The sequence below is a fragment of the Babylonia areolata genome, chromosome 31, assembly GCF_041734735.1.
Source record: "Babylonia areolata isolate BAREFJ2019XMU chromosome 31, ASM4173473v1, whole genome shotgun sequence".
Classification (NCBI taxonomy): domain Eukaryota; kingdom Metazoa; phylum Mollusca; class Gastropoda; order Neogastropoda; family Buccinidae; genus Babylonia; species Babylonia areolata.
The window spans coordinates 8,582,872-8,599,861 of record NC_134906.1 but is presented as its reverse complement, the minus strand read 5'-3'; the positions used below and the strand labels follow the sequence as shown (position 1 = coordinate 8,599,861).

The window sequence follows — 16,990 nt, the reverse complement described above, 5'->3', positions numbered from 1 at the left end:
GCATCCCCCCACGCCCCCCCCCTCCCGCCCTCTCCACCTCCGCCCCCCACCCCCCAACCCCTCCCATCCGACCCCCCACCCTCAAACACACACACACGGCTTTTCACGAGGTAATTCATGTCCATTAATCTGTGCACACTTTATGCCAGCTCTGAAAACAAACTGAACTGAACTCAGTCATAGTTTTGTTTGAAGACAGCAGTGTGCTGAATCACATGCACAGAATCAGTTTCTCAGTTTGTGTCATGCGTGAAGGATGGATCAGGTAACTCTCTGTCTCTGTCTCTCTGTCTCTGTCTCTCTCTCTCTCTCTCTCTCTCTCTCTCTCTCTCTCTCTCTCTCTAGGTGTGTGTGTGTGTGTGTGTGTGTGTGTGTGTGTGTGTGTGCAACACACACTCTCTCTCTCTCTCTGTCACTCTCTGTATCTCGCCTGTCTGTCTGTATATATGTTTCGTCTATTTCCTTAACTCTGAATCTCCAACCACCACTCTTACTTTCTATTTGTCTTTCACCATGCATTACCTCTCTGTATCCATGTGTCTTTGTGTTTAGTCATTGTCTCCACACAGTTACATTTACCCTTCAGTTCCGTGTCACACTGTTCTCTGTATCTTTTGGTCTCTGTTCCTGAGGTCTCTCTTTGGATAGATATATCTTTTTTGTTTATATCTAACTCTTGCCATTTGTGTGTAAAAGCCTGGATCTCTGCTGTTTTTCGTATACTTAACGAGAAATCTGTTTGAAGCTCACTCCCACATTTGTGGCAACTGCTGTCGTCCAGAATGCATTATGCTGAACATGCTGACGAAGTTCGTGCTTGACAAATAGAAATGGTTAGATTGTCCGTTTTCGTTCACAACCCGATCAGTGACAACTTGAATCGGATTTGATATGGGGAGATAATTCAACATACTCGCAACAGCAATGGAGAAAATGGATTAAAGGTGTAAAGGCTACCTTTTGTACCTTCCTTTCTTTCCTATGTGAGCTTCAATTCATCAAACATTACAGTTCATAAGTCTACGTGATCCAGATCCTTATGATCCTTTTAGAGCATTCTTGATGCTTTCCCATGGTTTCATTTCTATGTTTCTCAGCATTCCATCTCATTGGAGTTGCCCATCTTCCTGACATCAGTGCTTACATTCCCTCAAGAACTCTCTGCTCTTTCTCAGACTGCAAGATTCTGAACATTCTTCGTGTCAATACTATGTCTATGGTGAACAGAGTGGTCATGTGTCTTTCATGTACAGAGCTCTAAGCTCTTGGAGATAAAGAACACTATACAACTGTGCATTATTGTAAATAGTATCATTTCGTTTTCATTATTCCAATTTTGAACCGGTTCTCAGGTGTTAAATCCATTCAGTGAAAGGCCTAGTATAGATTAACGCCATATTTGTTTCCCTGTTGTGATTATTTTGTCTTATGGAATACCTGGGGGCTGAAGTCAAAACGCCGTGACATCTGAAAGAATTGTTTCCCGTGTGCCTCTCAAAACAAACTAATCCACACACTTGGCATTCACGGCTTGACTATTTTCTCTTGGAAAATTAGAATTTTCGCCACCACCCTCCTCAGCTGTCCACTTTATTTTCCTGTCTGTCTGTCTGTCTGTATGACTGACTGTCTGTCTCTCTGTCTGCCTTTCTGTCTCTCTGTTTCTCTGTCCCTGTCTTTGTCTCTGTCTTTGTGTCTCTGTGTCTCTTTCTGTGCTTCTCTCTCTCTCTCTCTCTCTCTCTCTCTCTCTCTCTCTCTCTCTCTCTCTCTCCCCTACCACTTTCTCTCATTCTAATATATTTCTCATCTGAGAACACAGGCATATCCCTTGCGCAGTGTTAAGAAACATGCTTGGATTCCATAACTGACAAGGCCACTGCACAAAGTATCTCGTAATGAATATCAAATGTGGTTCAAAGCAACACACACACACACACACACACACACACACACACACACACACACACACACACACACACACACACACACACAGAGATGATAGTGATGAATATAAATATTTCTTTTTCCAACACGTATGTTGTGTTCCCTCACACTGATTTCAGAAGAGTCCTGCTTCCCAGCGGTACCTCCAGCAGTCACACAGCACACAAACCGTTACAGACGGGCCGTCGTCAGACGTTCAAAGGCCGGCAGATAACCATGGTGAAGCTCACAACACCTGTCATACACCCAGAGAAAAGAACGAAGTGACTGCAGAGTTCTGTGGTGAAACGGATGGAAGAAATCACGTCAGCGGAAACAACTTTGGTACAGCTCTGGACAACAGTGACAGGACCACAGACAACAGGAATGATACAGCTGGGGCGTGTCATGAGACAGCTGAAGCCAGGTACACTACAGCTGCAGGTATCAACGTTTTAACTGTACACGTCAGTGATAAACATGAAGACAGCTATGATACCACTGGACAGAGAAAAAAAGAAAGAAAATCCAAGCAGCCTGTGTTGGGTCTTTCCGACCAAAAGCCATTATCTTGCGTGACCTGTGGGAAGACACTTAAATTGAAATCCTCTTATATGTCACTGTATTCAGGGCAACAGGCACATCTCTGCACACAATGCAGACAATCATTCAATGCAGGGAGTGTAGCCACAAGCACAGACCTTCCCATCATCAAGGACACTCAAAACACTTCCCGTGATCATCGTGCAACTGAAAGCAGTATTGACACCCATGCAGAACACCTTGATAAAATGCCTGTCAATCAAAACAGGTGCCTGGAACATGATGTAAATAGAAATACAGACCACTGTGAGAGGGGTGCCAATCAGGACAATTCCAGAAGTGCCGAGCTTGGTCAGGAAACTACTGAACACAGCCATGATCATTTCGCGCACAGTCAAGGAACTGTCGAACATAACCACACAAAAGAAAAGCAACATTTGTGTCCCACATGTGGTGAAACATTCAGATATAAATGCATGCTAAACCGCCATTTGGCTGTTCACTCTGAGGAGAGAAAATTCTCGTGCATGGAGTGTGGAAAGGCATTCAAAAGGAAAGACGTCCTAAACAGGCATTCGGCGGTTCACTCTGAGAAGAGAAAATTCTTGTGCATGGAGTGCGGAAAGGCATTCAAAAGGAAGCAAGATTTAAGTAAGCATGAGAAAATTCACTCAGACGAAAAGCCACACGTATGCGGGTACTGTGAACAAACATTCAAACGAAAGGATCATCTAAAAGAACACATTTCTACCCATCTAAAACAACCACCACACACGTGCACACTCTGTGGGGAAAACTTTGCAGACAGGCAAAGTTTTCAACGTCACCTCTCTGCTCATGCAAATCAAATCAAAGAAACCTCACAGTCTCTGTAATGTGCGGAAAAACCTGCTTTATCACTGTGTGTGTGTGTGTGTGTGTGTGTGTGTGTGTGTGTGTGTGTGTGTGTGTGTGTGTGTGTGTGTGTGTGTGTGTGTGTGTGTGTGTGTGTGTGTGTGTGTGTTTGTGGGGGTGGGGTGAATAGAATAGAATAGGATAGAATGCTTTTTTAAAGATTAAAGATTTTATAAATATAGTGGCAACAATAAAGCATACAAGAAAGAAAAAAAAGAAAAAGAAACACAAAAATTCAGAAGAATACAAAAGGAACACTTTTACATAATTTGCCATATAGTCACATAACCTGAATATCTCATGCGTGTCCACATCCACACACACTCACACACGCAGAAACAAAAAAAAACAGAAAAAAAGAAGCACACACACATACAAAAAAAAAACAAAAAAAAACAAACAAACAAAAAAACAAGCAAACAAACAAAAACAAAAAACCGCATCCAAATCATGCATGCCTAATATATCTATGTAATTAAAACACACACACACACACACACACACACACACACACACACACACAGAGTAAAATCAACAAACAACAACAAACAAACCAAAAAGCAAAAACAAAAGGGAAAAAAGTACAAAACAAACAAACAAACAAAAAATAACAACAAAAAACGCACACACTCATTTCCAGAATTTGGACAATGTGAATCTTCATTAATGTGGATGGTCTTAAGTTACAATGTATTACAAATTAATATATGTATTTTTATTGCATGGCCTGTTCATGCTTTGCAGGAGAATTGTTTTGATCTCAAGAACTGCTCTGACTCCACTAATAAAGGATAAATGTATACTCCTATACAAGAGTGGATTTGTCTTTGGTTGTCTATCAGTAGCATGTAGTAAAACCACTTTATTCTAAATGATGTATGACACACATTTATGTATGACAAATACTTTTTCTAAGTTGTACCGTGCCTTAATTTGATACAAAAAGGTTTCCCGTACTGGTGGTGTGCAAACTATTCTACATTTATAGATATAAAATTTAGCATACAGGATTAAGAAATCTAGGATATCATCAGATGAAATTGTTAAGCAATTACCGAACAGAATCAGCTCTTCTGTTAATTTTAAGTTTGAAATATGTTGGCATTTTTCGTTCAAAGTCCGTTCAAAAACAGACCAAAAAGAACTTACAATATCACATCTCCAAAACAGATGTTCGATATCCTCACTTTGTAAGTGGCAGAAGCTACATGTATCATCTTGCCTAATTTTCATTCTCTTTAGTATTTTGTTTGTTGCTATCATCCAATGAAAAGCCAAACCTGAAACCACTGGAGTCTAACTTCATTTTCTTTTTCTTTTTTTTAATTTTGTGAAATGTAATATCCCAATTTATATCTGTTTGTAACTTTTTGCTCCATCGTATGCTACAGTTCGGCTTCGTATAGTTATCGTTCATTATTTCATAGTATGCTTTAGTTCCTTTACTGACAGAATAAATAATCTGCAATGATTTTTTTTAATATCTAAAGCTTTATTTCTTTGTATTATTCTGTATAAGGTGGTGGATAAAATAAATACCCTTTTCTGTTCATCGTTTGAACAATTAAATGTTTTTCAGTCAAACATACCTACACCTCCTTTCTCACTACTTTTGGACTCACTTGTGTAAACAAAGTGAGTCTATGTTTTAACCCGGTGTTCGGTTGTCGGAATCTGCTGCGGAGGAGAGTTTTTGCTTCCTCATACGTGGCAGGAACGGTTGGCTGTGTGAGCTGGCTTCCTTCCCTAGCAAGGTGGTCTGCTGTTTGGGTAAGGGTTGCGAGGGAGGCCTTAAGGGACTGGATCAGTGGACCAGGATCAGGGGAATCAAGGGCCTGGAGTGTGGACATGGAGTCAGTGAAAATGGAGATGCTGCCAAGGGGCTTTAAGACCTTGAGTGGTGATCTGGACGCCATTCATTCGGATGAGACGATAAACCGAGGTCCCGCGTGCAGCATGTAGTTATCGCACGTAAAAGAACCCACGGCAACAAAAGGGTTGTTCCTGGCAAAATTCTGTTGAAAATCCACTTTGATAGGAAAAGCAAAAAAACTGCACGCAGGAAAAAATACAGAAAAATGGGTGGCGCTGTAGTGTAGCGACGCGCTCTCCCTGGGAAGAGCAGCCCGAATTTCACACAGAGAAATCTGTCGTGATAAAAAGCAATACAAATACAAATACAAATATACGATCTTGCTTTTTTTTATTCCCGATAGATCTGTAACATAGTTCCTGCAAGTTACAATTGAAAGTATCAGGTGGATTTGGCGAAAGTAACCATAGGATCAAAGATTTCAGTACAGCTATTCTTCCAGTTGGTGTAATCAGTCTCTTAATCCAAACTCTAAATAACATTACAATCTCAGAAGATTTATCATTATAGTTAAGATCTTCAACATTATCTAAGTCGGTTGTCAACCAGATTCCAAGAATCTTAAATTTCTGTGGATTTCATTCCATTTTTAAGTGAGGTAAGTATTTAACTGCTGATGATTTTTTTACTTCCTAGCCATACAGCTTGCGTTTTTTCAGTGTTCATACATAATCCTGATTTGTTCCCAAAAGAGCTTATCGTTTCTATTGTTTCCTAAAAAAGATACTATATCACCTTCTGATGTCATCTGTGTGTCATCAGCAAATTGTGAAATCTTATGAACATCATTATTAATCATAATCCCTTTAATATTGTCATTTTCTCTTATCATTGATCCAAGAATTTCTACACAAAGCAAAACAAATAAGGTGATATCGGATCGCCTTGACGGCATCCTCTTTCTACTGAAAACCATGATGAAGTCTGTCCACTTGTAACTACATGTAACTATGTTATTATAAAACGTTTGAACCCAATGACAAATAGACTGACCAAACCCGAATGCTTTCAAAACTTTCAACACAAAATTCCAATTTACAGAGTCGAAAGCCTTCTCAAAGTCAATACAAAGTAGTAGACCAGGTAACTTATAATAATTTAGATAATGAATAATATCATATATAAGCCGAATATTGTCTCCCATGTATCTATTTGACATAAAGCCAGTTTGATCTGTGTTGATGAGGGAAGGAAGTACAGATTTAAAACGATTTGCTATACATGGAGAACCAATCTTATACACAACATTTAAAAGTGTAATGGGCCTCCAGTTTTTAATGTACTCCTTAGGTTTATCTCCTTTAGGAATGCAAATGATTACACCTTCTTTTCGTGTTGATGATAACTCTCCTTTTTCATAACCACTATTGAAAGATCTAATGACTAAAGGACCTAACTGTTACCAAGGATAGAATGCTTTACATGTTATATATGAAGTGTCATATTGTGGTGTGTGTGTGTGTGTGAGAGAGAGAGAGAGAGAGAGAGAGAGAGAGAGAGAGAGAGAGAATAGAACAGAATCAGATAAAATACATTGCATTTTTATCTGAAGCGCGCAGATTCTTTTTTTTTATGTGAAGTGGTATAGTATGATGTTTCTCATTTCCCAACCCTCCCTTACACACACACACACACACACACACACACACACACACACACACACACACACACACACACACACACACACACACACACACACACACACACACATGTGCATGTGTGTGCGTGCGTGTACTTGGGTTTTTTCCTTCTGTCTTTCTTTTTTCCTTCCTTTCGTATCCCCTCTAAATGACCTGTTTATTACATCTGAATTAGACATGTCAAAATAACGTGGGGATTGCCTTACATATAAATTTCACAAAATGTATCAAAATGACTTAAACACAGTAGCAAGTTATATGAGCAGGAATGGTCCGCAAATATCAACCGAAAAAGCACGCTTGATGCATTTTGATAATGGATCAAGTCCAGCAACATTGCCTTCCTTTGAAATTTGCGATAACACCCTGGAATACAAATAAAAGTAGTTCAATTCCTTGGAGTGCACTTTACATCAAAATTAACTTGGAATGATCATATCGATTACATTTTAACAAAGGCAAGGAAAACATTAAACTTTTTGAAAATAGTATGCAAATAATCATGGAGCCAGGACTCTACTACACTTTTGCACATCACTTGTTCGGTCAAAACTTATATATGCCCATGAAGTATACTTCAGTGCACCGAAATATTTATTGAAAAAAAATCGAAGCAGAGACTGCAGAGCATATAGACTGGCACTTGGCTTACCAGTCCATGCTTCCAGTAAGAAAACGTACAGTGCAGCGGGAATATTACCGTTAGAGGATCAAAGGGAACTTGAGTGTAGGAAATTTGTCTTGAGAAATTTAACAGATGAAAATGATTTGGAATCAGAAATAACTCTCAAATCCGATCGTGATTTTCCAATGAGAGCCAGATCTATATCCTCTCATACCACACCGGGAACATACACGTCAAATATTTTAACAAAATTCTGGCGTAATCAAAGCCCCACATTTTGCTAAAAGGTCTGCGGTATCACCTACACCTGTATGGGAACTCCAAAGAGCACAATTTGATACTGATCATAATGAACTGACCGAAGATGACAATATAGATTTACTTACAATGCATGTACGAATTCATTTGGAAGAGAAACACCCTAACCATCTAGAAATATTTACAGACGGCTCTGTTGTAGATAATAGAGCTGGTGCTGTTTTCGTTATTCTAGACCTTAAGTTTCAAAACACATTTCATCTGGGAGAGAAAAAGATCATCTTCACAGCTGAACTCTTAGCAGTTCTAATGGCGTTATATTTTATGATATCCTGTCCGAAACCATATTTCATTTGATTCATGAACTCTTACTAAGAGGCTCTCACATAACCTTTTGCTGGATTCCTTCTCATTGCGTTTTTACTACAATGACAAAGTTGACATTTTGGCTAAATAAAGGAGCTAAAAGTTCCATGAAGGAGTTGGATTTAAATATTTCGTTTTCACCACAGGAATGTTACACCATGGTAGAAAAAGTCCAATGTTCAAATTTTCAGCTTGAAGAAGGAAAAGATGGTAAATCAGATTTACATAAAAATATACAAAAAATGTATGGTTTCATGGGAAAACATTATTTTCATACGAGGCAAATTATTTCTCTGATCTGCGGATGGAAAATAAATTGTTTTAAGACCAAGTATGTCGGTAAAGTTTCTTGCACCAGTGGTGCTTACATAACAGCCGATCATTTTCTAACTTGCCATATGTTAAAGTCTCACATCCCTGACCTGAAATCATCTTCAGTGTTGACAATCTTCAGCAGTCCACTGCTAATGTATGCTATTTTAAAATCCTTGTTAAATAATCCAGTTGATTTGCTGTAATACCAGTTAGTATTTTATCAGAAAGATGTTACATTGTTATACTTTTGTTTGTTTTTTTAAACAAAACTTCAACTAATCATTTTTCTATATGTAACACACACACACACACACGCACGCACAAACGCGCACACACACACGCACACACACGTTCACATACTCACATGTAATGTACAGTAATTTATTTTCCCTTCCTAGATTCTTTTCCCTACCCTCGTCTACTATCTCTTACAGTGAAAAGACATTTAAAGTAAAGAACGAACACACACACACACACACACACACACACACACACACACATACACCCCCCTCACACACACACACACACACACACACACGCGCGCGCGCGCGCGCGCCACCCGCCTTGCTCCTCCCCTGGACCTTCCCCCCCCCACACACACACACACAAATGGGCGTTCGCCAACCCATCTGAGCAGTAATTCATGACCACTTCATGCCAACACTGAAAGCAATGAACTGAACTCATGATTTCCGTTTTGAAACAACAGTCATTTGTGTCTCTGCAATGTGATCAGATTCTGGGCTTGGGTCACGCTACAAGGATGGATCAGGTAAGTATTTCTCTCTTTTGTAGGACTTGGATGAGATCATGTTCCTGTTTTTTTGTTGTTTTTTCGTCAGCAACACAGTCAAAACGTGATAACACCTAAATTGATTGATTCATTTAGGTCTCAGCATATGAGTATGTATAATCAGCACAGTGGACTTTCTTTAGTTCCCAATGGTCTCCAAAAAGAATCACAATAAAAACAATAATAATAATCATAGTAATATCAACCTTCACCCTACTCTATCCACTCGTGTCTTTAGAAACCTGCCATGATTCCTCAACCAACCTTTCCCATAACATGTCAGTAACATGGCAGCGAATCCATAACGTTTCATAACCAAAGCTCTCTATCTCTTATCCTCTCTCTCTCTCTCTCTCTCTCTCTCTCTCTCTCTCTCTCTCTCTCTCTCTCTCTCTCTCTCTCTCTCTCTTCCAAATTCAGATCGTCTTTCATTAAATTCAGGTTTGGAGTAAACGAACTTAATGAGCGTTATAAGGATAGCTCGAAAAAAAAAGGTACATTTTGTGGAGGGCTCGAAGACGAAATTCATGTACTGGCATTTTGTCCACAGTATGATATTCTGAGAAAGATATACTTATCCAAGCATATGCAAAATTCAAAGATACTCCTATTACTCCACTTGCTTCAAAATGTCAGCATCATTGTGACAAGAGATGTAGCGATGTTTATTTTTTGTGCGTTGAAACAGAGAGCAGAAAGCACTCAGTCTTAGATGAAAGAGATGTTTCTAAATTACCATTAGTTTTTTATTTAGTTTGGTTATGATATCAGTTTATTGTTTCCATGTTTTGTTATTCAACCAACACAAGGTTCGCTTTCGTATGTGTTTGTGTGTGTACAACAATTGCATCCATATGTATACATGTCGGTGGCCTTTCATCAAAACAGTTCTGAGTTCTCTCTCTCTCTCTCTCTCTCTCTCTCTCTCTCTCTCTCTCTCTCACCACTCACTCACACATGCACACACATACACACACATTTTGGAAGCATTTCCATTTCTACCCCATTCGTTATTTATGCGAAAGGTAATGTTTCTGTGTTTTATTGAACGAATAATCTGCTAAAATTGCAATGTCTGGTCTAGTTCATATTTGTGATAACTACCATTGTTCAGAGTATACAGTTGAGACTTGTTGACAAAGTTAATGCTGAACCTGGAAATATGGGAGATTCTGCCTTATCGTTCAAGACCTCACCAGAGACATGATGTCTTTTAATGTGAAAATAATACAAACATGAACACAATTACCACATAAAAAGGGTTAAACAGTGGGAAGACCTTTTCTTACCCACCTTCCCACGTGAGATTCTCATGACACGCATTTTTCTGTTCGTAGATTACTGATCACTCCGTCGTCGTGTAATTATAATGTATGATGGATTGACGAACAAAGTAGCATACACGTTAACATTTGTATTTGTATTTGTATTTCTTTTTATCACAACAGATTTCTCTGTGTGAAATTCGGGCTGCTCTCCCCCAGGAAGAGCGCGTCGCTACACTACAGCGCCACCCATTTTTTTTTTTTTTTTACATTTTTTCCTGCGTGCGGTTTTATTTGTTTTTCCTATCGAAGTGGATTTTTCTACAGAATTTTTCCAGGAACAACCCTTATGTTGCCGTGGGTTCTTTTACGTGCGCTAAGTGCATGCTGCACACGGGGCCTCGGTTTATCGTCTCATCCGAATGACTAGCGTCCAGACCACCACTCAAGGTCTAGTGGAGGGGGAGAAAATATCGGCGGCTGAGCCGTGATTCGAACCAGCGCGCTCAGATTCTCTCGCTTCCTAGGCGGACGCGTTACCTCTAGACCACAACTCCACATATCTACTCTTTGACATAAACGAAAATTATGGTGATGATAATGATGTGGACACTTTCATAGCGCCTATTCTCGGTTGGAGACTAAGCTGTAAGCAATTGACAAACACAGGATCATTTGCACAACAGGCTGTCTACCGAGTTGAGCCAACTGACGGCTGCCAGTGGACGATCATAATTCGTTTCCTGCCTCATTGGGTCAGATTTCAGGGACACACACACACACACTCAGACATGTAACATTTTACGAGTATAATCGTTTTGATTATTTACCCCGCCATGTAGGCAGCCATACTCCGTCTTCGGAGGTGTGCATACTGGGTATGTTCCTCCTTCCACAACCCACTGAACGCTGACATGGATTACAGGATGATTAACGTGCGTATGTGATTTTATGCATGCGTATATACACAAAGGGGGTTCAGGCACAATTAGGTTTGTACATATGTTGACCTGGGAGATCGGAAAAATCTCCACCCTTAACCCTCCAGGAGCCGTTACCGAGATTCGAACCCGGGACCCTCAGATTGAAAGTCCTACGCTTTAACCACTCAGTTATTTCACCAGAATAGAAAGGCTTATGGCAAAAATAGGACACTTACGATGTGATTGCGTCTTTTTAGAGGAGAATACAGAGAAGGTACGTAAAATGTCATATCAGCTCACTCTGTCAAATGCATCATTGTGATCCACTTCTTGAATATATATCCATTTCTGTGTTTCCTTTCAGAACATTTCCGTCTTCAGCAGGTCCACCAATCTGACACTACGCAATTTGAGCGTATTTGTAGCATTATGTTGTTCTGTATATTAATCAAGAATGCGTTAGTGACATATGAGACAGATAAAGACAGACAGGTTACACATCATTGAAACCCATTACTGAAAATGAACTACATGTGTGCATCACTGACGTACCACTCTTTTGATGTGATGCTGTGGATTTATTGTTCCACCAATGAATGATGAAATCCAGAGGTACAGCTGTAACACTCAAACGTGAATGTATACTTCATCATAAGGAATGCAATATGAGTTCCATCCAGTATATTGTATATTTTCATGGCAGCACTTCTTCAACACCTTCACTTTCATCTTCCTTGTCTTCTTCTGGCACATAACACACATCGCAGAACTCCTCAGTACATGTTTCTTGCCGTCCATAGAAGACAGTGCATTGGTGGGTTGAGCCAGAAAGGTGCACCTACAATCATTAGAGTAAAGAAGTCAATTTTGGAATCATTTGAAAATGTATTATGATTCTGTCCTGTTTTTGATCTTTCACTTTGGGTATCTTCAGCTTAGTAGATGTGCTCTCCAGTATCTGAACCGTTCTGGTCATTGATCTTTCACTTTGAGTTTCGCCAGTTTAGCAAACGTGCTCTCCAGTATCGGAACACATGATCAATATTTGGTGAGGACATATTTGTCTTTATTAGTAAACCTGTATTTGTACGTTCCATCCACCCTCTCACTGACCCACTTCCACACCCACACACCTACCCTTATGTCTGCCGCTGGCTGTCCCTCCCTTTTATACTACGGCCCTTGTCAGATGTTCATAAATTGCTCTCTCTCTCTCTCTCTCTCTCCTCTCTCTCTCTCTCTCTCTCTCTCTCTCTGTATTCCTCTTTCTCTCGCTTTCTCAATTTATACTTTCAGCATCAGTATATTTGAAATCTGAAAGTTAAAAACCATTCTGCATTTTGTTTTTAGTTGGTAGAGATGTAGTATGCGATTCTTCAGTTGATATGGTCACAAAGAGAGCCTTAATATCCTTTAATGAAAAGTGGTTAAAACAGATTTGAAGGAAGTCTTTATTGCAAATGCATGTCACATCACTCCAAACTCTGTGACCGGAGTTTCGTGTTGTTGCAGATGAGTCGTGCCTGCCTGCGTTTCAACATTAGAAACCTCCTACAGTTAAACAGCACAGAAACAAGTGCACGCGGACCATTAGACATTCACCCTTCAGGAGACAGCCACTGCAAAGCTCAGAAGAACTCTCATTCTCACAAGGAAGAAAATGAAATGACTGCTGAGACCTTTGGTGTACGTGTAACTGTAGGCAGCAATAATGTCAGCGGGAACACTCTTGGAACAGCTCTACACAACAGCAACAGAACCATGGAATACAATGATAATACAACTGAAGTTGAAGCTGGATACACTGCAGAGTTTGTAACTGTGCACAACAATGATGTAACTGGAGACGGCTGTTGTACCGTTGGAGAGAGCTGTTGTTTAGCTGGAAGTAATCAAAAGGCAACCAGTGATAACAGTTTTTACACAAATACAGGCAAACGTACTGTCATGGATGAGAGTTACGACAGCTCCATGGAGCATGATGCCACTGGAAACAATGTTGACAGAAACACAAATCACCTTGGACTTCGTGTGATGATTAACAATCCAGCCAACCCAGGCATTTCCCAGAACAATAGGAACAGACTTACAACACGTAAAGATCATGTGGATAAACTGCTTGACAAGCAAAACATTCCACGTGAACCCAGTACAACTGGAAACAGTCCCGGTACAAATACAGACCAACTGAATGTGGCTGTTGACGAGCATTCTAATACACACACTTCCCAAATTGCTGAATTCAGTCAAAACACAGCCACACAGAACCACATTTTAGCAGGGCACAAACAAGAACCTGTCGAACGTAATTACGCTAAAGAAAGACAGTATAACTGTCATGAAGCGTTTAGAACGACACCTAACTTAAAGCAGTGTGTATTTGATCATTCTAAGGGAAAGCCATTATTTTGCATAACCTGTGGGAAGACATTGAAATGGAAATCCTACTTAACGTCAGTTTACTCAGGGCTAAATGCACACGTCTGCATAAAATGTAGACACCTGTTTAACCTGTGGAGTCCTTCAAACAATCAGTACACATCCCAGGAACACGGAGTAACTGGTGCTGATGAGAATACCAACAATTTTGATTTTTTCCTGGAGCATGGTTTGACCAGAAACAGTGCCGAAACAGACCCAGACCACACTGATGAATTCGTTGACAACCAAGACATTTCTCAGGATCAAGGTGTAACAGGAAACAGTGTTACCGCAAACACAGACCTTTTCAACATCAAGGACAATCAAACCACTTCCCGTGATCATTGTGCAACTGAAACAAATATTAACATCAATGCAGACCTTATTGATGAATCCACTGACAAACAAGACAACTGCCTGGAACATGACATAATTGGAAACAGTGTTGATCATTGTGATACATTTGTCAATCACAACACATCCCAAACTGCTGATCTCAGTCATGACACAACAATACAGAACCAAAGTTATCAAGGAATTCATGAACGTGAATGCACAAAAGAGAAGTCTGACTTAGACAGACACGTTAAAACCCATACTGGAGAAAAGCTGTATGCCTGCACAAGCTGTGCACAAGCATTCAGACGTAAGGGTAATTTGAAAAGTCACGTTTTAATCCATACTGGAGAAAAACCACATGTCTGCACAAAGTGTGGACAAGCATTCAGACACAAGAGCACTTTGAACAACCACGTTTTAACCCATAGTGAAGAAAAACCACATGTCTGCACAAAGTGTGGACAAGCATTCAGACACAAGAACACTTTGAACACACACGTTTTAATCCACACTGGAGAAAAACCACATGTCTGCACAAAGTGTGGACAAGCATTCAGACAGAAGAGCATTTTGAATAGGCACGTATTAATCCATACTGGAGAAAAGAATTACTCATGTGTAGAATGTGGGAAACGGTTCAGACAGAAGATAGAATTAGACGTACATAATTTTACCCATACTGGAGAAAAACCGTATGTTTGCACCAAGTGTGAGAAAGGATTCACACAGAAGAGCAAGTTAAACAGACATATTTTAACGCATACTTAGAAAAACCGCATGTCTGCACAAAATGTGGAAAAGCATTCAGTGACAAGAGGAATTTAAACAGACACATTGTAGCCCACTAGTGATAAGCCACATATTGGTGAAGAAGCACATGTCAGCATGTTCTGTAAAAAAGCATTCAGACATGAGAGTCATTTAGACAGTCACGTTTTAACTCATACAGAGAAAACAAGTGTTGACCAGCATTGAGACAAAAGCAGTTCAGTTCATGTTTTAATCCATAATGGAAAAATGCTTTATCCGTGTGTCAGTTTTGGAAACAGATATGTCAAATTTTCAGTGCCTTCTCTCCAATCACGCAAAATGATAAGTTAGACAAGCATCACAGCTCCATGAAAGAGTACCATGCCTTCAATTAATTGGTGTCTGGCTTTGATATTTTTGGGGAGGGTTGGGTTAGGGGGGCAGGGGTGGGGGTGCTGGTTATCAGAGATTAATATATTACTACATACGTTTAGCAGTATAGCAATACTATTTTCAATGAAATCTGCATGGTATATATGGTCATTGAGTGTGTAGTCTTGAATGATAAATTCTTCTTCTTCCTTCCGTCCTTACTTTCTTGTTTTCTCCCTACTTATTAACGAAGTAAGCATGTTCTATATATTCGAATATTTCAAGGAAATGGGGTGATTATCGTTTTTATGGTGTGTCCTTCTGATGTGATGTTGTTCTTAATTTGCTCAATCTTTTCCATATCTTCCATGGATCTATGAAACACTATAACAGTATAGTTTTAACACATTTTATTACCTTCTATAATTTTACAACAAAATTTTCAGCATTTTTTTTTTAATGTGAGTATCTATGTGAGGTAATGTAATTATGTCTTTGCCACAAAAGTAAATGACTGGTGCGAGTATCACGTCACTCGCACACACACACACACACACACACACACACACACACACACACACACACACACACACACACACATCTAACACCTTTCTCGTCTTCGTGCTGAGCACAAACATATCTGATCCAGTTCGGCCTGCTCTTGATCCCTCTTGGCATTTTAGGAGGACAAACTAATGTAAATCAGTCATGCAAAAAAGTCAATTTAAAAACATACTCAAATCTGAATCTGTACAGACGGGTTTCCTTCTACTAAGCAAAAGGCAGATGTAATGTTTATCATCTTGTCAGTCTGACACCCGAACAAAATGCTGAAAATATCGTATCGTAATTAGATTGATATAATTGATCCTTCGTTTCATGCTGATCTCATTATATTTTGATGGTTCATTATTGTTTCTTCGGTTTTCTCAAGCGTGAATGTCAGGACCACACCTGTGTTTCAAAGTTGTATTTATATGTTTAATGCTTACGACAAGAGATGACATCATTATTTAGATTACTCACCTAATGATTTTTTAATGGGTATACTATTTACATTCAGTGGACCACTTCTTATTTCAGCAAAGAAATGTAGAGGCGCATAGAACATAAAAAGATTTTGTCTTATTGTGCGTTCTGCTAAAGTGTACAGTTAGCTAACATGCATGTTGGAAACTTTTCGTGAGATGGCCTATTTTGTGATTGATCATTCAAACCAGTTGTTAACTCAACTTATCATTACAGTAGTGTATCTGATTGCAATCTATTCGTCGTCTTCTTCTTCTTCTTCTTCTTCTTCTTCTTCTTCTTCTTCTTCTTTTCTTTTTTTTTACTTCTTTTTTACTTTTATCTTTTCCAACGTCATCTGTGTACCGCAACTCCCACATTTATTTATTTTTATGATGGGGCGTTTATTATGTGATTTTTTTTCACCCACATGTCTTAGTAGCGAACGTAATGTTTAAAACCAAATAGTCATTGTTTCTCTAATATGTAACTTTCAACTATGATAATCTATGATCTTGAACATAGTTCTGTCAGGGATTAACAGTGTTAGAGAGCGTTGTACGTCAGTGTACCTGGCTCATCCACGTAACATCAGTTGAAACATTCTTCTGTTTGCTATGTTTAAAATAAATAAGTCGTTCCTTCTCTGATATATCAGTTTTCACTATAATAATCCATGGTC

At 39.4% G+C, this 16,990-nt stretch overlaps 1 pseudogene; it reads left to right on the top strand.

Moving 5' to 3' along the window:
- Window positions 1-256: 256 nt before the first annotated feature.
- Window positions 257-15,026, top strand: LOC143275770 (uncharacterized; annotated as a pseudogene).
- Window positions 15,027-16,990: the final 1,964 nt, after the last annotated feature.